A 25,142-nucleotide genomic window follows, 5' to 3' on the forward strand; every position below is an offset into this window, starting at 1 on the left:
CACACCAGAAAGTGAGGGCACAAGGGGCCTGGTGTGTTCACCGGGGAGCGCTCAGCCATGACCAGACACAGGCTCTCCAAATGCCTTCCCAGGAGTTTCCACACTGGCCAGGGCCCAAGTGTTTCTCTAATTTCCTCAAAGACTCGCTTGATGTTGCTGAATACGGAAAACGTTTTTCATCTCACATATGATTAACCTCATCAGAAGCACCAAGTCGTGCCAGTGAAATGGCTCAGCTGATAGAGGTGACTGTCACCAAGCCTGCTAACCTGAGTTTGATTCCTAAGACCTATGACAGGAGAGAGTAGGGGGCAGGGGCTGGAGGGACAGCACAGAAGTTAAGAACTTACTGTTCTTCCAATGGACATGAGCTTGATTCCAACATCCATGTCAGGCGGCTCATGGCCACTTCTAATTCTAGCTCCAGGGAATGCAAAGCCCTCTTCTGACCTCTAGGGTACCACACACACACACACACACACACACACACACACACACACACACACGAGTAAATAAGTATATATAAATATTTAAAAAAAGAACCGGGCTGGAGAGATGGCTCAGTGGTTAAGAGCACTGACTGCTCTTCCAGAGGTCCTGAGTTCAATTCCCAGCAACCACATGGTGGCTCACAACCATCTGTAATGGGATCTGATGCCCTCTTCTGGTGTGTCTGAAGACAACTACAGTGTACTTATATATAATAAATGAATAAATAAAAATATTAAAAAAAAAAGAACCAAACGTCTAAAGGAAAGAAAACAATAAAGATAATTGACTTGTTCTGTCGGGTCAAAATACTTGCTCTTGTGTTACTGTTTTGTATTTTTCATTAGTGAGATGACAGGGACCACAGCAAAATAGAGAAGTGGCTATTGAGTCCCTGTCCCCTTCCTACCACAGGCTTCCAACTTTCGCTTTCCTTTTGTGGTGCTCTGGAGAGAACCTAGGGCCTCATACAAGCTAGACCAGCGCCCTACTACCGAACCTGGATTAAAACATCTAATTAGCCGTGCCTGGTGGGGTATATGACCTTTAACCCCAGCACTCAGAGAGCAGAGAGGTAGGAATCTCTGTGATAAGAGGTCAGGATGAGCTCTGGGTGAGCCAGGGGCACATAGTGAGGACTTGTTCCAAAAGCAAGAAGCAAAACCCAAACCTAATATTTACATAAATATACTTTGAAGAGACAGCACAGTGTGCGTGTAAAACACTAGGCTTGGAGCAAAATTCAAATCCCTGCTTTCATATTCTTAGCTCATTCACCCTGAACACTGTACTCTCGGGTCTTCTGTTTCCCAGACCTGAGAAGCAAGGACATTGATACTTTCACAGCGACACCATGAGATGACTGTAGTGATAAAGATCAGTGACCAATTCTTACTCATGCCACACTGGACTGTGTTCCACATCAGTGAGTCCTCCCAACAACTGACCTGCCTGTGCACTGTTGGTTCCCATGTGGCAGATGAGAACACAGGCTCGAAGAAGTGATAACTCCAAGTCACACAGTAAGTCGGACACAGAATGGGAATCCAAATCTGTCTGACTCCAAAGCCTTACCCAGGATGCTGTGTGAAGGTGCTGAGGGCATGACAGGCACCTAACTGTCTTCAGTTACTGGCAGTTACAGCCTCTCAGTAAACATTAGCTTACTAAAACTCATGTCCATAGCTAATTCCAAGTTCAAATCTGTGTCCCTGGCCACCAGAGAAGAAACTGTCTTCGAGTATAAACACTTCAGACCTTCTTTATTTCAACCTGGTTAATCTAATTTTGACCAGGTTTTAAAATAAGCCCACGGGGTCACGTGTGACGGCACATGCCTGTCAATCCCAGCACCCGAGAGCAAGACACACCTTGAGTCTTCCTGACGTCGTCCACAGATCCAGAGTGAACCGGGTTTACTCGGGCTGCTGGAAGCAAGCTCAGCCTGTACAGTACTGCGCTGTATTTAATCCCAGCGACAGTCCTGGACAGTTACAGTGACCTGCTTCCGGGTCAGATGATCTCATCCATCAGCTTCATTAAAAAAAGATTTATATATTTTTATCTTACGCATATGGGTGTTTTGCCTGTATGTATGTCACATGTGTGCCTGGGCACCTACCAAAAAAGGATGTCAGATCTCTTGGGACTGGAGTTAGATGGTTATGAACTGCCATGCGGGTGCTGGGAATTAATCCTGGAGGAGCAGTCGGTGTTCTTAACCTCCGAATTATCTTCTTAGCCACCCCACCCAGTCAGTTTTCCTACCCTTTTTTGTTTTATTTATTTATTTTGAGACAGAGTCTTACTGAGTAGCCCTGGGTGGAACTCACTACATAGACCAGGCTAGACTGGACTCCTAGAGATCCACCAGCTCCTGCCTCTCAAGTGTCAGGCTAATGGTGTGTGACACCATGTCCAGTTCAATTAACTTCTAGTTACAGTCTACAGCGCCAACATCATGAAAAGTTCCCAGATAGATAAAGTAGACAGCGTCTGGATGGCAGACTGGCACGCCTCTGCAGACGTAAGGGACACTGGTTGGCGCTGTGTGTGTGTGTGTGTGTGTGTGTGTGTGTGTGTGTGTGTGTGTGTGTGTGTGTGTGTAAAAGGGTATCAACATTTTTCGTACACTCTGAGTCTCATTTTCTGGCTGTCTTCCAGGCATCTGAAGTTGCCAGATGTCAGATTTCTACAGAAGGGTAGTGTTTTGTTTTGTTTTGCTTTTAAGCAGAAAACCAAGCATAATATTTGGCAAACCTCTTAGCTGTCTACGTTATTAAGTCAAGTCCTCAGGATTGGGTCAAGATGGACAGAAGTTTCCTGTACATTTTCTCAAAGTTCTCACTGTCTGACCAAATATATGGCTCGTTCTCTGAGCTGTTAGGTAAGGAACTGGCCTCAACCCACTGATTTCTTTGCCCTTTAGCCTCGTGAGCTGAAAGAGTTAAGCATTTCCTTGGCTCCTTTTCACTGTACAGGAAAATGACTCACACGTAGAGGAGAATCTGGCTCAATAAAGTCTTTTACTGACTGACCTCCTACTCTGCAGGAATATGTAATCCCAAGAGACACACACCCTACAAGGGTACAGAAGTCACAGCTCTGTGATTCACGCGTGAGCTAGGAGGTGACGGACACTCCCGGAGCTGATCTCGCCCCCGTGCACAATCTAAGAAGCACCTATTGTCACCCATGCTGGGGCCATCTAGAAGCCTGCGGGTACGTTTCAGAACTTAAATCATTAGTGGCTTCTGTAAGCTGTTCCAGCTCCAGATGGAGGTTTGCAGAAGAACTACAGGACAGATGTGCTGAGGGAAAGCTGGGGACATTGAGAAGATGCAGAACCCTATCCTTCCCTACCAGCAAATACCTACATTATCCTCTAGAGTCAAAACATAAACATCCTCAGAAAGATGGTTCTCCAAACCCTTCTGGAAGGTAAACTCCAAAGGAGTTTGTGAAGGACGCGGCTTCTGCCTATTTGTCTGCAGGCAGGCAGCAGTGCACGCATGGGAAGGCTTAAGCAGCTAACGGAAGTTGGTTGGAATAACTGAAACCACTTATACCTCAGCCTGTAGTAGTTCTGCTCACCTAACGGTAAACCAGCCATCTCCAGTGTAAATAGTTTCAGTCTCCAGTTTGTCTACGTCTAACGGGTTGGGGGTGGGGGTGAGGAGGTAAGGGGGAGTGGGGACAGTGTGAGCCCCCCAGGCCAAGCATGGGTATCCAGGGCTTCTTGTTCTGAATAGCCCAAAGGATACCAAGAACAGCCACCACCTGAGTGCCCACCATGTCACATGCGCCACACTGAGCCAGGAGCCGGCACCATCCACTACACTGTGGTCAGTAAGGCTGGAATCCTAGCACAGCCACTTAGCAAACCCCGACTCAACAGCTAACGAACAACTCCCCAGGGTTCTTGTGGGCTCCTAGGCTCATGTTCTTAAACTAAAAACATTGCTTTTCTTAAGTCGCACCTGTCTTTCCTTCAACACCCGCCAATCTATCCCTTTCCCTTTTCGGTTTCTTCACTATTTTGTCAGGAACTGAAGTAGAAAGAATTGTACACTCGCTGCCAAGATTATAGCACATCTACCACAGGGACTTTGTCATCTACTCTCTGTCCCTTACTCACTTGCCATTTGTTACTTTTATTATTACAAAAAAAAATCAAAGAAATACCCATCAAACCTGGGCATGTGTGTCATAAGCAGAATTTTTTTAATTGTTTTATTTTTAATTTTTAAAATTATTATTAATTTTTTTTAGATACACCAAGATCTTGCTTTGTAGTCTAGACTGGTCTTGAACTCGTGACAATCCTTTTCCCTCAGACTCCCCAAGACTGGGGTTATAAGCCTATGCCCCCACACCCACATCTACATCTGTTTACTGTTTGTTTTCTTAAATTAAGGACTCTCTTTCTCTCAGCCAAACTTACAATTCTTTTCTGCCCACTAAAACATCAGTGATGAATCTTTTCCAAAGTCTCAATTTTTGCATTAGTTGCTTAGAATTTAAACTCTTCGTCTTTTCTATGATTTATTAACATAATCAGCAAAAATTTATCTAGCCAGGCAAGATAGAGACTTGGCTCCAGCAGGCAGACCAGTCAGGGGACAGCCTTTTAACACCATTCTTGAAACAGTGCTCCTCTGGCCACAGAAGGGCTAAGTAGCATTTAGATTGCAGTCTGCTATGGCAGACAATGTAACCTCCATCCCAGAGAAGCTTCCTGCTGAGAGACCCTATGCACTGCCCCAGAAGGAATGTCTTATCCATCCAGCATTGATTCTCAACCTGTGGATCTCGACCCCCACAGGGGTTCACTAAGCTATCCTGCCTATCAGATATTTACATTATAATTCATAACAGTAAATTACAGTTATGAAGTAGCAATAAAATAATTTTATGGTGGGGGGGTCACCACAACATGAGGAACAGTATTAAAGGGTTACAACATTAAAAAGGTTGTTTTCTGATCTAGGAGGAGAGTATGTCTTAAGTCTGCAGTAATTGTGTCTGCATGCATACGTGTGCATACATGTGCTATGTGTGCAAGTGCATATGCACATGTATGTGTGTGTACATGTGCCGGAGACAAGAGGTTGAAGTCAGGTGTCCTATTTTTTAGTATATTTTTTACGTATTATTTATTTATTGAATGTGTATGTGTGGTATGCATGTATGTATGTGTATGTGAGGATGCATGTGTATGTACATGCCACATACACATGTGAGAGGACAGCTTGCAGGAACTACTTCTCTCCTTTCATCATGTGGGTTCCGGGCATGTAACTCAGTTTGTCAGGCCCGATGAGATACACCCTGATCCTCTCAGCCGCCTTGTGCACCCTCTTCTCCTTATCTTTGAGACAAGGTTTCTCTCTGAACTTGGAGCTCACTGATTAGGCTTGATTAGCTGGCCTGCAAACCCACCCCACCCCCACCCCAAGTGCTGGGGTTGCCGATGCATGCCCCTGGCTTTTTATGTGGTTGAAGGGGATCTGAACTCAGGTCCTCCTCATGCTTGTACCACAAGCACGTTACAACTGGGGCCACGCTCCTTGTGGATAGTCTAACATTTATTATGGGCCAATGCCTCTTGATTCAGGTTTGCCCTAATGGCATTCCAAGGACATTCAAAATGTACAGGAGACGGGCTGGTCCTGGAACCCAAAAAGCTTAGTTTAGTGATCCCCAGCTGTCCCCTCCCAAACATGCTCTAAGAATGCTAATCTTGGTGATTCGAAACAGTGAACTACAGCCGTCATGAACTCAAGGAGGCTATGAAGCTTGTACCCCTCTTGGAGGGGCACAGACATCCTGGTACAATAAAGACCATGGCAGGTGGGAAAGGAGCATCTTTAACTATATGTCTTTAAATTTGCCTGGGGACTGGAGAAATGGCTCAGCGGCTGAGACCGACTGCTGTTCTTGCAGTGCACCAAAGTCAGAATCCCAGCATCCCTGTCAGGTGGTTCACAGCCTGTGATTCCAGGTCCAGAGGAATTACATGTTCTTCTGGCCTCTTGGACATCTAAGAGCATGTATACATACACACATACACACATACAAACAAATACATTTTCACAAATAAATCTGGGCCAAGTGTGATGACACATGTCTTTATTTCTAGCACTCAGTGAGGCAGAGGCAGGCAGATCTCTGTGAGTTTGGGCCAACTTGATCTACAGAGCAAGTTCCTGAACAGCCAGGGCTACACAGAGAAACCCTGTCTCAAACAAACAAACAAACAAACAAACAAACAACAAACCAGGGCCTTTGGCCACATTTAATTTTTTTACAACTTTGCCCCACCCTCTTTGAGGTGGTCCCATCCAATCAGAATAGGGCAGGGGCGTGGCTCAATAGGAGGGCAGGGCCCTGGGCTGGGATCTCCTGCCTGACTCACTTCCGTGTTCACACACCATTGTCTTTATGAACAACAGGTTACATATTTCTACATATTTAAACCCTTATCATCGCTGTTCCCTCCAAATGGTGCCCATCTCTCCTGGGCAGGACTCCTCCGTCTTCTACATTCCCACTCCCACGGACTTTGTCTATCATCTTGAAGATTTACGCGACATTTGATCGGGCACGTAAAGTTTTTTCCCCCAAATGCACACCGATCGTGACTTTATTTAAATCTTATCAAACAATACTGCAGAAAAACATCGCTGCGCCTACGATTTAGTTGGCAAAGACCACATTTAGCAAACTTAAGTTTTAGTCTTGCGTGTACAAGCCAGACACACACTAAACTGTAAAACGGAAAGACCGTTTCCTATTGTTTGAAAATACCAGTTTAGGAGAAAGATCCATAAAAAAGAAAAATCAAGCAAACACAGACCTTCAATAAAAGAACTGGCTCTCCTTTTGTAGTGTTCCTTTTTACTCCCTAGGCAAGCTATTGCTTATGCTATAGGATTTAACTGTTGCAGTGCTAAAAGCCAACTGTTTAGGGAGGAGGATGAAAAAGGAATGTCTGTAGGGCGTTTTTTTAAAGGTACACTAAGCATAAAAGTATCTTAGGAAAACAAGGTAGGAATTACTCAAGGCTAGCTAGGTCTCACTGGATAGAAACACTGGACTGAATACCTCACCCGTGTGTGATTCTAATAATCAAGGAACTTAAGACACCCATAAGTCTTTATTTTATGTGTGGGCATGTCTTCCTTGCTTGTCAGCCTACACACCAAAGCCCACAAGAAAGTGGATCCTCTGGGATTGGAGTTACAGAAAGTTGGGAGTGCCACCCGGGCACTGGGCAGCGAACCCAGGTCCTCCGGAAGAGCAGCCAGTGCTCTTAAGCTCTGAGCCATCCCTCCAGCCCTGGATATGTGAACATTAAAGCTATAAACGTAAAATGATGAAAATATTCAGAAATAAGATATTTTACAACATGACATGCAACATGTACTATTATCTGACCCTTCACGGTGGACCTTGAAGATGCTGTGCTAAGCGAGATGGGCAGACGGAGGAGAAACACGGCAGGATCCCACTCAGACGAAGCATTCCGCACAGCCAGAGCCACAGAGGCAGGAATGGCCAGAGAAATAGCATTAAGTGGGTATAGCCATTCAGTTGGGAAACAGGAGGAAGTTCTGGAGGCAGATGGTAGTGAATCAATGGTAGGAAACTGCACCCTTAAAATGTTCAAAATGGCAAAGGGGATATTATATTTATTTATCACAATAGAAAAATCAACATGTTTAAAATGTTGTAAAACGTGATGGAATGCGAAAGGGAGACTGATTAATTTTCATAAGCAACATATCTGCAAGTCTGGACACACTGTTAAAACTCTGAGATCATGAGCTGTAGACTTTCACCCAGATAGATACTGATATCAACCAGCCTAATGATTAATTTCCAACACGGCCTTTGGGGTAAAGGTCTGAACTGAGTACACACCGCGGATACAAAACATCAGCCCTTCCAATTCTGTCCTCGGGCCTGCTCTGCGCCCCAAGGCGACCTCGAGCACCAACTCTGGATTCCTGCTAGCTTCAACCGATGAGAAGGGCAAGGCAGAGGCTGGAAAGACAAGGAAACGCTGGGTCCAACCAATAGGATAGCAGGGTTCTAAAGACAGCGGCAGGAGACTCTGGGTTTCCGTCCCTGTTGGACTGACTTGGTGAGGCAGCCCCATTCAAGGCTACAGGCAGGAGACCTCCAAACAGAGCCTCTGCCCAATAAAGTAACTATCCCATCCGCTGGCTCTGCAGTAGAGCGGCTCCCCGTTAGCCTTGGTCTCAATCTCTTATTATTTTCCCTAAACCTGTGCATTCTAAGTTGGACTTCCTCAAAACTCAGTCCCTGCTTCTGCTGGGCCCCAGGATGAGACAATGAGACAGGCCCAAAGGATTCCTAGAGCACTACCCGTGGAGACTGTGTATCGGAAAGAATGGAAACCTAGAGTATAGAAAGCATGGGGCAGTCTCACGGTTCCACTCCTATAAATCCGAGTGAGAGAGAGACACCGAGGACATCAATTTTGCAGGTTTAAAAACCCAGTAGAGGGCTGGGGATTTAGCTCAGTGGTAGAGCGCTTACCTAGGAAGTGCAAGGCCCTGGGTTCGGTCCCCAGCTCCGAAAAAAAGAACCAAAAAAAAAAAAAAAAAAAAAAAAAAAAAAAAAAAAACCAGTAGAGGTCAGGACAGAGGGCTCAGCGGCTAAGAGCATTTGCTATTCTTGCAGAAGACCTAGGTTTGATTTCCAGCAGCCACATGGTGAGTCACAACTGCCTATAACTCTAGTCCTGGGAGACCCAATGTCTCCACAGGTGGCCCACGTGCACGTGGTCCGTGTACATACACGCAGGTAAAACATGGTTACAGGATCGCACTGTGAACCCTAGATTGTGGATTATTTACTGGAAAAATCTGTTTTTACTTATGGGGTGGCTTGGCCCTTGTACACACCTTTAATCCAAGAGCTTTCTGCTTGAATATTATAAACAGGACTAAATAAAGTCAACATAGGTCAGGAGGTGACCCAAACAACCAGTTGACAGGAAGTAAACATAGGATTATTAAGGAAAAACCATAGAGAGGAAGGGGGAGTCAGGAGGACAGATAGACACACAGGATGTAGAAGGGAGGGGCATTCAGTTTGAAGGAGGTGTTTTGGAGGGCCATTCCTGGTGGGTCATTGACTCAGGAGGAAGGTCAGCTGGGTGCTTTCTCTGCCTCTCTGAGCTAACAGGCTTTCACCAGCATTCATTGTTAAAATTGAACAATTGAGATTGTGTTAAAAAATAACCACACTCAAACACAAATTAAAAATTTAAATAAAATCTTTAAAAAAATATTAGTGCCTAAGCTCTTCCTCACTCTTCCCTCAAAACTTAGCCAGTCTATTCACTCTCTCGGAAAGCACGTGACACCATCTACATCTAGAGCAAACACTCTGAAGGGGTCTCCCTGACTGAAAGGCCTGTTCTGCTCCTCCCTGACTAGGGATGCTTTATGGAGGGAGATCTCAAGTTTTCCCAAGTTTTATAACTGTATTCTCCAGGAAATATGACCTTCAGGGAACCCACTTGGAAGACGATGACATCAGGCCTGCAGTGAGGCATGTCCAACCTCGTGAGCAGCTCTGAGCTTCTCTCCTGACAACACTGGCAAGTGTATTTTCTCCTCTGTGGCAGGATCCAAGGTGTCAGAAAATGAAGCCCAAAGCAGCTTCAGGAAGGAAGGAAATGAGAGACATTGGGAAAGCAGTTTCCTCCATTGCCCCGTGTCACCAGAGCTGGCGTCACCAGTGCTGGTTGACGCTGGATAGGAGGCCAGCGCTTGCTGGCAGGCATCCTTGAGGAAAGCACCAAAGGTTGAACAGGAAAAGTTATAAACAACTGTGGGGACCCCACCGGGTGGGGGAGGGAGTGTCACAGTGTTTCCCTCAACACCACCGAAGCTCTAGTGAACTCTGGCTCTACAATCTGTGGAATGCTCAAAAACCAAGGACCCACACTCTGCCTGGGAGGGGAAGACTAAGAGACTAAGGCAGGACCCATCCTAACAGGTCAACTACCACAGTTGTCACATCTCAGCTTGTCCCGAGGAGGAAGGCAGCATTCTCAGCCAAGGGGATGGGGTAAGGTGCTGAGCTTTGCCAACCATGGAAGGGCTGGCCCTTCAGTCCTCACATCTGAAGTGAATGCCTCAAAGGTCCCCTGAAAGCTGTCCCACCAGGCTTCCATCCCACACTGCGTGAGCTGACACGTCCCTCTCTTTCTAGTTTTAATCTCCTTTAAAAAAGAAACTGCCCTTACCCTTTTGTATCAATATTCTCTTTTGAATAAAACTGTGTAAATGGAGGCCCCACAATTAAGTTTTGAAACCTACATTTTAAGACATTTATGGGGAAAACTTTTTCCAAATGACCTAACGTAGGAGTTCCTTAAGCAGGTTCTCGGACTGACGTTTCTTAAATCATGTGTGAACCTCATTTATGAGTGGAAATTTAAGAACCACTGACTCATAGCTAGATAAAAGGGACATGTCTGAGCTGGACAGCTTAACGACAAGGTTCCACAACGGTGCAGATATAACATGCACAGAATCTGTGTGATAGCGGTTGCACAAGTCAAGATTAAGATGAAACTCTGCGGTGAAACTTGAGTGTGCGACCACAGATCACAGCACAGTGCACAAATGAAAACAGGCATCTCGGAGTGGCTTTTCAGGAGAGGCTCAGAGAACGTCTTCCCACAGGGCTCCAGGCAAGGAGGACACCCGGTACCGAGATCTGGGACACAGGCATCGAGTTTCTTTTCTTATCTATTGGTTCAAGGTGAGCTAGCCTTTCAGCCTCCTGAGATTTAAAAGACATGGAATTTCTTTATCCCCCAGCCCATGTCAGCCTGCGAAGTATTCTTGATGCTTTGGGAGAAATAATAAAGGAATTAAGAAAACTGTAGATTTGGACAGAAAAAAAAAAACAGAATTGTCTGGCTAGAGTTAAAAATATCTGCGACTATGCCCAGGGTAGGGAATTTAGGTCATTTTAAAGAGTACCGATATCCAAACGCCCTGGAAAATAGGCTGGCAGTTTTACACAAACAACAAGAGTGGCCACTGGCCTCTTACAGAAGCTAAAGTCACCACACTGGACGGAAGCATGGAGTCTCCGGTAGCTTCCTTTCAAGGTGAACAAAGAACTATACCAAGATGCAACATACCAGTGAACAGCTTAGAGAGTTGAACGATCTTAAGGCAGGACGGTCAGCCTTGCCCTTCCCCACAAACATACAAAGGGGCCACGCCTTATCAAGAACGAGGGGAAAGTGAATAAAGCTGTGTTATTTCAAAGTCTTGGAACACATTCATTTATTACAATTTTAATTTGTTTTAGTTATTAGTAATAACAATAAACACACAGGAGTTGGCAATAAGCAATATGATTTGGTAAGAGTAAGGAAGGAGAGATGTTTGCACTTACTTTAAGCTACGTTTTACAAAGATAAGGAAGACTGTAGAGTCTGAAAGAGAACTGCAAGATCAGACCATGCAGAGCGGCATCTGATGGAGAAGGAAAACAGTCACGCGGGGTCTGACAGTCCCATAAGGAGGAGGCCTGGAGAGTGAGCAGCAAACAAGGAAGGGCCAGGCGTGAAGGCATGTGTCTTTCTTTAATCCCAGCACTCAGGAGGCAGAGGCTGGGAGTTCGATGCCAGCCTGGTCTACAGAGTGAGTTCCAGCCCAGGATATCACACAGTGATATCCTGTCTCAAGCTACGCCCTTTCCCCCTCCAGAAAAGGAAAGAACTGAAGAGGAAGACAAAGTCTAACCCTCCTGGGGGATGAGGAGATTCAACAGTTGGGGCAGGGTCACCTCACATAGGTGGTCGTTTCAAAGTGGGTAGCAATGTGCAAGAAACTGGGGCTAGCATTTTTTTTTTCTTTTTTTTTTTTCTCGGAGCTGGGGACCGAACCCAGGGCCTTGCGCTTCCTAGGTAAGCGCTCTACCACTGAGCTAAATCCCCAGCCCCTGCATTTTTTTTTTCTTAATATTTCCTTTAAACCTTTGCTTTTAGTTCACAAATTTGGGTATCCTGTCAGCCTGTAAGTCTGTGCATCACATGCATGCAGTGCCTGCACAGACCAGAAGAGGGCGCCAGATCCCTTGGGACTGGAATTAGAAACTGTTGGAGTGCTGGGAATCTATCCCAGATCGGCTGGAAGGGAGGGGCAGGCAGTGTGCTCTTCCCAGCTCTTCCCAGCTCTTCCCAGTGGGCCATCTTCCCAGCTACCACGTTATTTTAATAGCAGCTGGGATAAGATCAAGCTAGAAACAGGGAAAGATTTCTATCACAGACTGCCATGATAGAGAACAACCAAAAAAGTGCTTTAATTATGTTACAGATACCAGTGATGATGCCTGGCAGTTGACATAGGCTGGAGAGCTAATTGCCTTACAAATTGCAAATGCATACACTCACTGCCAACTAGTTAACTTATGCAGTTAACTAGAGCAGTGGTTCTCAACCTTCCTAACGCTGCGACCCTTTAATACAGTTCCACTGGATGTGGTGGCTCCAACTAGAAACTTATTTTTGCTCCGACTTCATAACTGTAGTTTTGCTACTGTTAGAAATCATCATGTAAATATCTGTGTTTTCCCATGATCTTAGGTGACTCCTGTAAAAGGGTTGTTCAACCCCCAGGTTGAGAACCACTGTCTGAAAGCTTCCAGAGTTCTGTTCTGGGGCCAGCTAGCAGCTGGCACAGGGATGCTTCCTCAGACACTGAGGTCAGAGTTCACTGTTTTGTTCTGTCTAGCTCTACATACCATTTTGTTTTGCTTTTACAAAACAAGTGAGGGGGCTGGAGAGATAGACGGCTCAGAGGTTAGGCAGTTCTCGTAGAGGACCAGGGTTCAGTCCCCAGCATCCACGATAGCTTACAACAGTCCTACCTCAGTTCCAGTGGACCCATAGCTCTTTCCTGACTTTCTCAGAGCACAGGCATGTATGCAGTGCAAATTCATGCAGGAAAGCAGAACACCCATACATTAAATAAAAACAATAAGTAAATCTTTCAATAAAACTTTAAAAGATAAAAATGAATAAATGGTTGATATTTAGCAATTTTTTCCCTGTATCCATCAAGATGAGCAATTGGCCTCCCTTATTCTGGGAATGTGGTAATTATATTTTCAAACATTAAACATTTTGAGTTCTTAGGTTGGATGATAGCTAGCCCTTTTCAAACCGAAAGTTTTTTTTAAAAGGTTTATTTATTTATTATATAGAAACTACAGATAGTTGTGATCCGCCATGTGGTTGCTGGGATTTGAGCTCAAGACCTCTGGAAGAGCAGTCAGTGCTCTTAACCATTGAGCCATCTCTCCAGCCCTAAACTGAAAGTTTTGAGTTGCAACTATTTAGAAACTTTATATTATGCTCCCAAGCTATAATGATCTGTAATCCCAACTCTCTCCCTTTTCTCCCACAATACTGGGATCAAACCTTGTACATTCAAGCTACCTCCCCAGCCTACCTGCCTCTTTTCTTGTAGGAGACCTTGTCAGACATAACATACAGGAGCCTGGCAGGCCCCATAAGCTGACTGGGGAAGGTACCTTTTTCCCCTCCTCCCCTCTGCAGGCCCCTCCCCGCCGGCCCCTGGCAAACACTAGTCTACTTTCTGTACAGCTTTGTCTTGCTGGCACATTTCAAGTTCGGTTGACCCACACACTATGAGGTCTCCATGTCATTCTTTCCAACAGTGTTTTCAAGGCTCAGAGGTTAGGCAGTTCTTGTAGAGGACCAGGGTTCAGTTCCCAGCATCCACGAGAGCTCATGACAGTCCTACCTCAGTTCCAGTGGACCCGTGACTCTTTCCTGACTTTCCCAGGGCACAGGCATGTATGCAGTGCAAATTCATGCAAGAAAGCAGAACGCCCATACATTAAATAAAAACAATAAGTAAATCTTATCGTCATGTCATTTTTAAATTGTCTGTTTAAGGCACAGAGAACCATTATCCACAGACCACAGAGCCAGGCCAACTCCGTGTCCATCCCAGCTCTATCTCTCACTACAGCTACAGGATGTCAAACAAGCCACTTAACTTTCCTGTGTCTTCCCTTCTTCCTATGTGCAACGAGTTTACTCTAATAGGTGCAGTGACATCTACATGGATTAATATATTCGAAGCACTCAGACCAGCACCTCATATAGATATGATTATCTGTGCTGGGGAGAGTCAATTGTTGGGTGATATTCTAAAAATCTTTTCTTTTCTTTTGGGTCCTACCATGTGGCACTTGCTCTGCAGACCAGGCTGGCCTCCAACTCCTCCACCTGCTTCTGCTTCCCCGTCTGGGACTAAAGGCCTGGCCCTCGAAGTCTTTTTCATAGCACTGAGGTGTTACAAGGTCTTGAAAGATTCTGAGGCTGAAGGGCAGCTCAGTGATTAAGAGCTCTTGCTTCTCTTGCAAAGGACCCGTGCTCAACTCCCAGCACCCGTATGGTAGCTCACGCCTAGAGGCCCAGGGGATTCAACACCCACTTCTGCCTTCTTGGTCCTGCATCCACATAAAGTAAAAATGAAGGGAAAAGTAAGACAAATCTTTAAAATAAAAGGAGAGAGCCTAAGGAAGAGGAAGGGGGTGAGCTAATAAGTGCTGGCTTCCTTTGGGAATGAGAATGTTCTAGAATTAGTGGTGGCATGGTTAGAAACGCACAGAAGCCACTGACTCACATACTCGCTGGGATCTTTATGGCCTGTGATTATTTTAAGTTTTAAAAATGAGTGCCTCTTGCATTTCAGCAATCTCAGTACTTTAATCAACTGTCAGAGGCTTACACGAACATCTACTTGAAACTGGCAAGCGTTTACATGGCTTAATCAGCCCTACCTCTGACCGCACTCTCTGAACTTCATATTTTAATGAATATTTTAGTCTTGCAACTTATACCTGATCTAGGGTAGAAATGAGGGTAGCCGCAGTGTCTGGTGATTTGCACATTCCCTGGGTGGAAAGACATCACAGGACAATCTGTTGGGGCAGTGACAAAAGCATCTGACTAAGGTCGTGAGTTCAATCCCTGGAGCCCCACCTGGTGGGAGAGAACTGACTGCTGTACATTTTCTTCTAACCTCTACACACGTGCTATAGCAAGCAATACATGGACACAGATGCACATGCATACATACACATAAATAAATATTTTAAAAGGAACGCTTTGTGTGTGTGTCTGTGTATGTGTGTGTTGCTAAGTACTGACCCCAGAGCTTTATGCATTCTACCCATGAAATAATAAGTAAATTTAAAATGGGAAATCACAATTATTCCTAAATTGAATTAATAACTATATAAAGAACAGGATCTGACCCTTAAGGGGAAAAGTATTAGTTTCAGTTTCTTCCTTCTTTTTCTTCTGTATACGTGTGTGAGTGTGTGAGTGTGTGTGGGTCTGTGTGTGTGTGTCTGTGTATGTGCGTGTGGGGGGGGTCTGTGTGTCTGTATGTGTGTGTGTGTGTCTGTGTGTATGTCTTTGTGTGTGTGGGTCTGTGTGTCTGTGTGTGTGTGTTCTGTGTGTGTGGTGTGTGTGTGTGTGGTGTGTCTATGTGTCTGTGTGTGTGTGTGTCTGTGTGTCTGTGTCTGTGTGTCTGTGTGTCTGTGTCTGTGAGTGTGATAAGTCTTTTGTACCCCAGGCTGGCCTTGAACTCACTAAGCAGTCACAGGTGGCCTTGAACACCTGATCCACCCACCTCCACATCCTAGGTGCTGAAGCCATTGGCATGTGCCACAACGCGTGTATGTCACATGATCCAAATCAGGCTCCACTGGTGCTAGGCAAACTCACAGCTAACTGAGCCACGTCCCCAGCCACAGTCTCAACTTCTGACGGACTTGTCCAACTCTGTGACCTTGGGAAAATCCAACTGGCAACTCCTCAGAGTGTAGGCTTCTTCATCTATAAATTAAGATAACGGTAACATCCTTCATGGTGTATGGCAAGGATTAAACCTGAATTGTCCATAAACTTCTGGAACACCTCCTAAGGAAGGGCAGACGCTCAGAAAACAATGGCCTCGATGATGACCGTCATGGGTGGGAGAGGGGAGGAGGGAAGGGGGGGATCATCATCACCCAGATTAACTGCAGCACAAACAACAGAGGTGAAGCATTTCTGGGCGGAGCTAACTTCTCCGAACTACAACTGTGCTCTTGAGCAGAGGGAGAGCTGTGAGTCCTGTGGTTACTGGTCATGGGGAAAGAGCAACGGACACCCCTTTCTACCACACTGAGCGATCGTACAGCAAAGTAAATTCGCAGCAGACCCACACAGATTTGGCTGTCGTCTACAAAGGAGACCCCTATATAAAGGCCCAGGAAAACCTTTGCCAAATACCTTTCTGGGGATAAAAGGAGGACCTGAAATGAATTTAGTTACTTTTATATATAAAAAAAAATAGTCTTGTACTTCTAGGGGAAAAAACCCATAGGTTCTGCATTTGAGTCATTTAAACACAGCGGTCTGACTCCGTCTGCCTTCTCTGAGGACCTGCTGCTGCCCCGGACTCCAGCTGCCCACAGGCCTCACCTCCCTCAGCCTTGTTTACCACACTGTAGCTGGGAAAAAGCAAACCTCACACTTCTCTGTGCCTGGAGTTCTTCCTCCCACACTTGCAGTAAAACTCCTCCTCAGGGCAGACAGACCTGTTAAGATCTAGTCTCCAGGACAGGTTTGGCTTCGTTCCCCGCCACCCTCAATGCACCCCATCTCCGGCCAAATCCAGTTCCATGCCGCAGCTCTCTGCACGGCCACAAGTGGAGGCTGCTTTTCAAGTCCTTGTCTTCTGTGTGAATGGCTGCTTCCCTTGCTTGGGATGGATAAGGAGTGTTTCTTAATTTGGGGATTTCAATTTTTAGATTATTTGAGCAAAGGTCTCATACTGTACCCCCAAGCTAGCCAGGAACTCACTGGATAGCCCGAGCTGGACTCAAACTGGTGGCACTCCTCCTGCCTTAGTCTACCAAATCTGGGAGTACAACCATGTACCACCATGCCCACCTGAAGTATTTGATATTTTTCGTTCACACTGCAAGGGGAAAGAGTAAAGCAACAGATCACCCCGACTAACACTCCACTTGCAAATAATTCATTTTAATTTTTAAGCATGTCAAGTCATAAAGTGAGACAACTAACCTGGTTTGAATTTCATTTATGGAATATAAGAATAAACTTTAAATAAATATTGGTCAAATTCACATGGAGGCTTTTCAGTGACTGTCAACTGATGATTTAACCAAAGCAAAACTCTTACTAAAATGATCACCCTCCTTAGGGCTATGATCCACTCACTGATGCCTTTCTCCATCTCTTAGGTTAACTATTTGGCTTTAAAACTAGATGAACAGACTGACGCTGAGCCATTTTCTTCTTGGAACCTTTGAATCAGCGACAGATCAAACATAGCAAACTTCACGGCATTAGTCCGTGATACTTTAACACTGCTTTGTTCTCCTACAGAGCCATCGGTGATGGATGGGCAAATGTAGCACACCCCTCCCAAAACGAAGGAAGGAAGGAAGGAGGGAAGGAAGGGAAGAAAGAAGAAAGAAAGAAAGAAAGAAAGAGAGAGAGAGAAAGAGAGAGAGAGAGAGAGAGAGAGAGAAAGGAAGGAAGGAAGGAAGGAAGGAAGGAAGGAAGGAAGGAAGAAAATAAGATAAATAAATAAATGAACCTGGATCTCCTCGTGCCCACAGTGATTCAGATACTGGACACTGGTAGTAAGAACCTGTGCTATTGAAAGCTATGGGTTCCGAACCTTCTTTATTAGTAGCCAGATGCATAGTCCTGTGAGCTGCTCCAGTGTCCAGGACCAGAGCAGGCAGCTGCAGACTCTGGTCGCAAAGCAAACTCACTCTCCTCTACCCAACCCTCTCAGGACCCTCAGGTGCTTTCTAGGGGCTAAGGAAATGGCACAGTTAGGCCGCACTGCTGACCTGACTGGATCCCCAGAGCCCCCTGGACTCCATACAGGGTACACACATCTGTACCCTACCATGTAACAACAGGGAGGCAAAATCGGAGATGGGAGAAGCTGTCAGGCCAGAGAGCCTGGGTTACCCAGAGGCAGGGAGGCTGCCTTGAACAAGACAGAAGAAGGGCAAAGACCAACGCCTGAAGCTTAATCAATTAAACATGATTGTGTGTGACTGTAATCCTAGCACTAGGCAAGCTGAGGCAGAAGGACCACCATGAGTTTAAGGCTAGTTCAAGCGTGATGGGGGGAGCTTCAGTGATAGTCAGCAACAGACCTTTGAGGAAGGTTCCGCACTACGCATCAGGCTTCCCTGCATTAAACTGAGAGCCAAAGCAGTATCTTCCCCCTGCAATCATCCTGGAGATTAAATGAGCGAGTGCCCATGGAAATGGCTAACAAGCTGACGGCTGGTATATCCCATGATTATCAATTATTTCATACTGGAGATACGCTCTCCCCTCGTGAGCCGGGCTAGCCTTGACCCTGCAAACCTCCTTCCAAGCCTGCACCACCATCGATTCCAACTTCCTGTCACTTGAATTTGGACAGTCAATGAACTCAGGAGAATGTACAGACAACACACCAATAACTACAACTGACGCTACTGCTCCATTCCCTGTTGCAGGAGAGTGGGACCTGTTTGTTGGGAGAAAGCGAAGGCACAGGAAGAAATGGGTGTACAGAAGCAGCTTTGGACCAGACCGGAGGGCAGTGCCACTCGAGACCTGACTGAGACTGCGCAGCCCCCAGCGCTGAGCCCTAGGTAAGGGCCACAGCACTGGCCTCAGGTCAGCACTTCCCGGTCCTTGTAGCAGCTGTCAGTCAACTATCCCACACTGTGCTGTGAATAGGAGGTCTGGCCTGTGAGGAACAACAGCCCAGAGTCAGATCCAGAACACTACTTATTGTTCAGAAACAACAGAAAAGGCAAAAAAGTGTCTACTTTACTAGAGATGGGAGGAGAGAACAAACTGGAAAGGGGAGATCACGGGTGTGAGGCTGGGGAGTGAAGTACAACTCGGCACATCCATTGCAACTTTTTCTGCTGACGGGGCAGGCTCATTTGTGCTAAAAGAATCGCAGCGCGAGAACAATGCCTGCCCGGCCTGCACGGGGCCCAGACCCCATGGCTGGAGGTCAGCACCAGGCATTCTCTCCTGGTCCCACTCCCATCATGGCTACCAGCATCACAGGTTCTCACTCTGCCTCCAGAAATATGCAGCATGCCCCCCCCGCCCCCCCGCCCCCCAGCAGAGGCTGGCATAAGGGCAGAGGCTCTCTGGGTGGACAGTGTGCTAGGCTCTGCTCACACCGTCAGGGAATAAATGGGATCCTACTACCTCACCCCTCCCTCGAATTAGGAGGAGGCTGAGAACTGAGAACTGTATTTTCTCATCCCCCACCCTTGCAGGCTTCTTGTGTGGGTCACAAGATGGATCCATTGGAAGGGGTGCGCTGAGGTGCCCGGGTACTCTGGCATTTGAGGGATGAGTAAAGTGTCGACTGTATTCCAGAAGGTGGCGAGGGTTAAAGCCGATCAGGATGAAGGGATGGGCCTGAGGAGGAAGTACAGTTGTGTGGAATTGAACATGCTGATGGTAGGAATGTTAACTCAGGAGTTAGCTCACTTCCTGTAGTTTATGTGGTCACATGTCCATGGGACACAGCACAAGGCAAACGGAGATTAGGGAAACAAAAGGATTATGTGGCGGCGTATTTCAGTGTCAAGAGAAAATAGGTGCGGGTGCTACTGCATACTGCAATTCCAGCCCTTGGGAGGCTGAGGCGGGAGGATCTTTGAAATTCCTAGGCCAGCCTGATCTACATAGCAAGTTCTAGGCCAGAGGCCAGGGCTACATGCTTTACTTTAAAAAAACAAAACGAGACAAAAAACCATTCTCTTCACTCCGTTTACCTTGTGAAAGGGAAAACTGCGGTCTGAAGGAGAAGATCGAGGGACTAAACCAATGATGGACATCAAATCATCCAGCAAGCGCCTCCCTGCTTCCGGGGCTGGGGTCAGCTCCACCGGGGATCCAGACCACGCCTCCCTGCTTCCGGGGCGGGGGCCTGCCCCACCGGGGGTCCAGACCACGCCTCCCTGATTCCTGGGCGGGGCCCTGTCCCACCGGGTCCAGACCACGCCTCCCTGCTTCCGGGGCTGGGGCCTGCTCAACTGGGGGTCCGGAACACAAATGATGATTTAGGGCTTGACACTCAGTATGCTGTGGCTCCTTCAGGCTCAGCCTGGCCCAAGTGGCCAGCAAGCTTCTCCCTAGGCCTACAGCAATTATAGCCTGTTACCCTCCTCCGTCCTTCCCAGAGGACCACGGTGAGCTGAAGGCTTTACCCTGCCCAAGGAGGAAGGCTTGAAACCATGGTGTTAAGAGCATCCCCTCCTCCACGACAGGAGAAATAGTCTGTTTACCAGGTGGGCACCAAAGGGTAAACAGAAGGGGTTTGCTTTTCTATATTTTGCAAACTTTCCATGTATGATAATAACAATAATATATATATAATTATTATATATATATACTGGTGTAAAGTGGGAAAGCAGGGACAGTGGTAACTACATGCCCAGCCGCTGTCACTGAAGAGCCACCCATGTCTCTCCATAACTGCATTGCTCCTTAGGGTATCCTTAAAACTGACACCTAGAGTAGAAACTGACCCAGAGTAAGGGCACGACTTTGCTTGCGTCTTTATCGATGACCACGCTAACCACTACAGTTACAACACGACTCCCCTTCTCGCGGCTATTTAAATTTTGACTCTCAACGGCAGAAGGAAAACGTGGCCTCATCGTGAAGTAAGTTAGTATTGCACCGTTGGGATCTGACCGTACATTAATATAAGGAGAGTGCAGAAATACTGAGGACTCTTCTTTGTGTTAGGAACGGCTCACCGTAGGTTTGGGTTTGCAGCGGGAGTGAAGAAGCTATCTTGTTCCCTCAGGGCTAACAGCTATCCAGCAAAAGCTCAATGGATTATAAGCAGAGGAAGCACCTTCCCCTGATGAAAGGCACACACACAAACTGCACACCTTCATCCTATCCCTGGGAGGCACCGCACCGAACAGAGCCTGACCGGCACATGGAGGGGCCTTTGAAGGCACGGTCGTTGCTCCTTGATCAGAACTGCACCAAGTCTCAGTGTAATATTCATGACATTAACATACAATGTGCACCGATTGCAAATACATTTCTAGTGATGATGAATGTCTTTTTACTAAAGATTGGTAACAATACATAGTGTGTGGGACATTAATACAAATTTCAAGAAAATACAGAATTAGCAGTGGCAGCGTCACCTTAAATGTGCTTCATCCCATCTGATTGTGGAAGCTAAGCGGGTTTGGGCTTGGTTAGTACCTGAATGGAGACCTAACGATGCTGTTGGCTTAAAAAGAAAGAACATACAGATCTGAGAAATAACTATATATGTGTATATATGAGAAATAATATATATGTGTATATATGTATATGTGTATATATATACATATATATATATAGTAACACCATAAGGTAGGCCAAGTTTCAGTATTAAAAAAAAGATATTTCTTCTTATAAGAATGTCCACATGTTTCCTAAGGAAATACATTTCTGAGTCCTTGCACTCTACTTCAGAACAGGGTCAGAATTTAATAGCTGGAGCGAAGATGAGAGAAAAGGCTGTGTTAAGCATCTTAAACTGCGAGTAGCCATTTAGAGAGAAATAAGATCCACAGTAGGATCAATACAAGGAAGAAGAAGCTCTCCCCTCTGGGCTCACTGGAGGACTTGGGCTCTGTAGAGTTACTCACCAAGCTAGCACGTGCTAGGACTTGGGTCTGACCCCACACGCTGGGGACAGGGACATAAAGGACTTAAAAAATGAAGTGGTGATGCCCCTAGAGATAAATATCAATGAGACTGTGCCCAACTCAAAAGGGCCAGGGAGACTCCAAAGGGCATAGAAACACACAGAGGACCCAATACCGCATGATGGCCAGATGCTATCAGACGGTGATTCCACAGAGGAGACACTCAGGAGCCCTTCATACTTTTTTAATGCCTCTTCTGTTGGTTTTAAATTATTTCCAAGCTCTAAAAACAATAAGGCAAATAGTGGAAAGACATCCCACGTGCTTTTGGGGTTACCATTAACTTTTTTAATGCTACCATTAAAAAGATGTTACGCCTACTCAGAGTAATTTATAAATGTAATGCGATTCCAATTTAAAAGTCTCTCAAAATATAATTTCTGAGCAACTTAATGAATTTACTCCAAATTTTATAAGGAAATGTAAACTTTGGCTTAGGAACAGTTATGTTAACTTTAATGAACGACGCTGTGCTGGTTGTCACAAGATGACTAGGATGTCACTGTAATGAAAACCTGGACAACAAACCTTGGAGCGAGAGCTACAGAGCAGTGGGACAAAAGAGGTGTGGCGTTCCGGACCAGTGGGACAGGCAGTGAAGCCAGAGAACACTTTGCCATGGGAGTCACAGAGGGGAAAGAGTACCGTGACTCAAGTTAAAAACTGTGAGCTTTTCTTCTTCTGGTTTTCCCCCCATCTCCCTTCCTGCCTCACTCCTGTCCCTGACCCCCAGATGCTATCAGAAAACATAGCTCATCAAATAGAAACAGGAGAGGGCTAGACGCAATGTGGATTAAATGTCTCTAAGACTTAAAGTCACAGATGAGACCCACAGACGGAGTTTTAAGATACTTAATTCTGTGTGGGGGGGGTGGGTGTGTGTGTGTGTGGTTTGTGCATTGAGTGTATTCGTGCATAATGTGTGTGTGTGCACTGAGTGTGTGTGTGTGTGTGTGGCTTGTACATTGAGTGTGTGTGTGTGTGCACATGTGTGTATATCCATGTACATTGAGTGCATCCCCTGCAGAGGCAGAAAAGGCATTAGAAGCCCCGGTACTCAGGAGCTGCCTGATGTGGGTCCTGGGACCTGAACTTGGGTCCTCTGGAAAACAGTAAGTACTCTTAACCACTGGGCCATCTCCAGGATGAAGTTTTTTAAAAACAAAATTTGGGATGCATAAACCTAGATTAAATAACATATCTGGTCATATAAAACTAAAGATTTATCTTGACCAAATGAAAATAGAATAGGTCAGAGGAGAAGACGGGGCCAAGGTATAATGTTCTGGAGAGTATCCACCTTCTCATCCTTCTGCAGATCAGTGACCCCACAGACTTCAACTCCAACAGTACAGCACAGAGAGAGCTGCACAGAGAGAATGCACGCATGCACAGGCATTTACAAGCAGCTGGGTGCCTAAGAGATGCTCGAAAGGACTAGTAATACAAACTAAAATAGTCAGCTGTCACTTAGCACTTATGACATCACGAAGGGCCCAAAGCTGAATGCTGGCAAAACGTGAGAGCACAGAAAATTCTGAGGGACAGAGAAGGATACAGCCATGCTAGAAATGAGTCCGGGATCACCCATGGAAATGCTACCCAGCCTTACCAGCAGACAGAAGGTAGAAGAGGGTGTTTACTGCTGCCCTTACTTGTGGTGTTGGGAGTAGGTTAACCTGAGCACCCACCGGTTACACAGGGGACAGGCAGCTGTGGTGTGTGATCCAGAGTGTCAGAGAGGAGAAGGGGGTGCACACACACCGACAGTGCCTGGGGACAGGAGAGCTACAGCACCAAAGTTAACACACATAAAGCAAACACTCCCGCCTCGCAGGGTCACACACGAACAAAGCACACAGTGGAGGGCAACAGAAGACAGCACCGGGGGTGGAGCACTGGAGCCGTGGCTCAGCGGGTTAGGTGCACTGCTGCTCTTGAGGACCTAGGTTCAATTCCTAGCACCCATGTGGTGGCTCACCACCATCTTTAGCTCCAGTGCCATGGGACTAGGCTTGTTTGCATATGGTGAACATATAGACATGCAGGTAAAATGTGTTTATATCTATATCTATACCTATACCTTTATATCTATCTATACCTATACCTATACCTATACCTATACCTATACCTATACCTATACCTATATCTATATCTATATCTATCTCCCAGTGCTGGGGGGGTCAGAGAGAGGTGGATGGATGAGTTTGAAGCCAATCTGGTCTACATAGCAAGTTCAGGCTGTCCAGGGCGTGTGTGTGTGTGTGTGTGTGTGTGTGTGTTTAAAAAATGGTCTGAAGAGCACTTGAAGGCAGGTAAGTGGGATAAAAGAACTGAACGCAAGAGAAATCTTTAGACTGTGATAAGATAACTCAAGCGAGAGCCAGGCCTGGTGGCGCACAGCTTTAATCTCTCGAGGTCGAGGCAGGCAGAACTCTGCAGGTGAATCTGTAGGCTCCTCAAAAACAATAGCAACGAGGTTTGAATGGCCTGTGGTGGGCAGAGAGTAGGTCTATTTCTTCTGGAAAGTTCCAGGGTTTCCTGACAACGAAAGCTGCTCTGGCTGCCAGATGTGTGGATGAATGACGGCTCTGGTCCTGTCTCAAGCGGAAAGGGAAACCTTCCTTCCTTCCTTCCTTCTTTCCTCCTTCCTTCCTTTCTTTTTTCACCTTTGGAGACAGGAATTAGCTACATAGCCCTGACCAGCCTAGAACTCACTATGTAGACCAGGCTGGTCTCAAACCCATCCATCCACCTCTCTCTGCTCCCCAGCCCCCCCCCCCCCCCCAGCACTGGGATTAAAGCAGGTATGTGCCACCATGTCCAGCTCTGGTTCTCATTCTTGTGGCCTGACTGAAAAGACCTGACCCAATTTCTCCGGATTTGGGATGATCTCTGGATTTGGGGTGATCTCTGGTTTGGGAGTGATCCTGGTGGGCTGGTGTCAAGATTTTAGGTCCTCTGAAGTTTTTACCTAAGAACCTCATGCTGCCTGTTCTTGCCTCCCTGAAGAAGGACGGCAAGAACTGAACTCCACGTGACCTGAAATCTTAAAATTCTGGAGCTGTTGGAGACCCAGTTATTCTGCAGATGAGGAAATGAAAGGCCAGAGAAGAATTCTGGTTTAGGGCCACACAACTAATGTAAAAAGGAAGGCCTCCAGTTCTCCCCTTGGTCCACCCCACCATGGTCCCCCTGCTCCCAACATGCACCCTGCCCAGCATCCACTCTTAACCATTTTTAAACAGACAGAGAAAGACCCTGAAAAGCCC

The 25,142-nt window shown here is 46.3% G+C and overlaps 1 protein-coding gene across 3 annotated transcripts in view; it reads right to left on the reverse strand.

Moving 5' to 3' along the window:
- Dnmbp (dynamin binding protein) overlaps positions 1–25,142 on the reverse strand; it is a 94,321-nt gene that overhangs the window by 65,735 nt on the left and 3,444 nt on the right.

This window comes from Rattus norvegicus, chromosome 1 (assembly GCF_021556685.1).
Source record: "Rattus norvegicus strain SHRSP/BbbUtx chromosome 1, alternate assembly SHRSP_T2T, whole genome shotgun sequence".
NCBI classification, from domain to species: domain Eukaryota; kingdom Metazoa; phylum Chordata; class Mammalia; order Rodentia; family Muridae; genus Rattus; species Rattus norvegicus.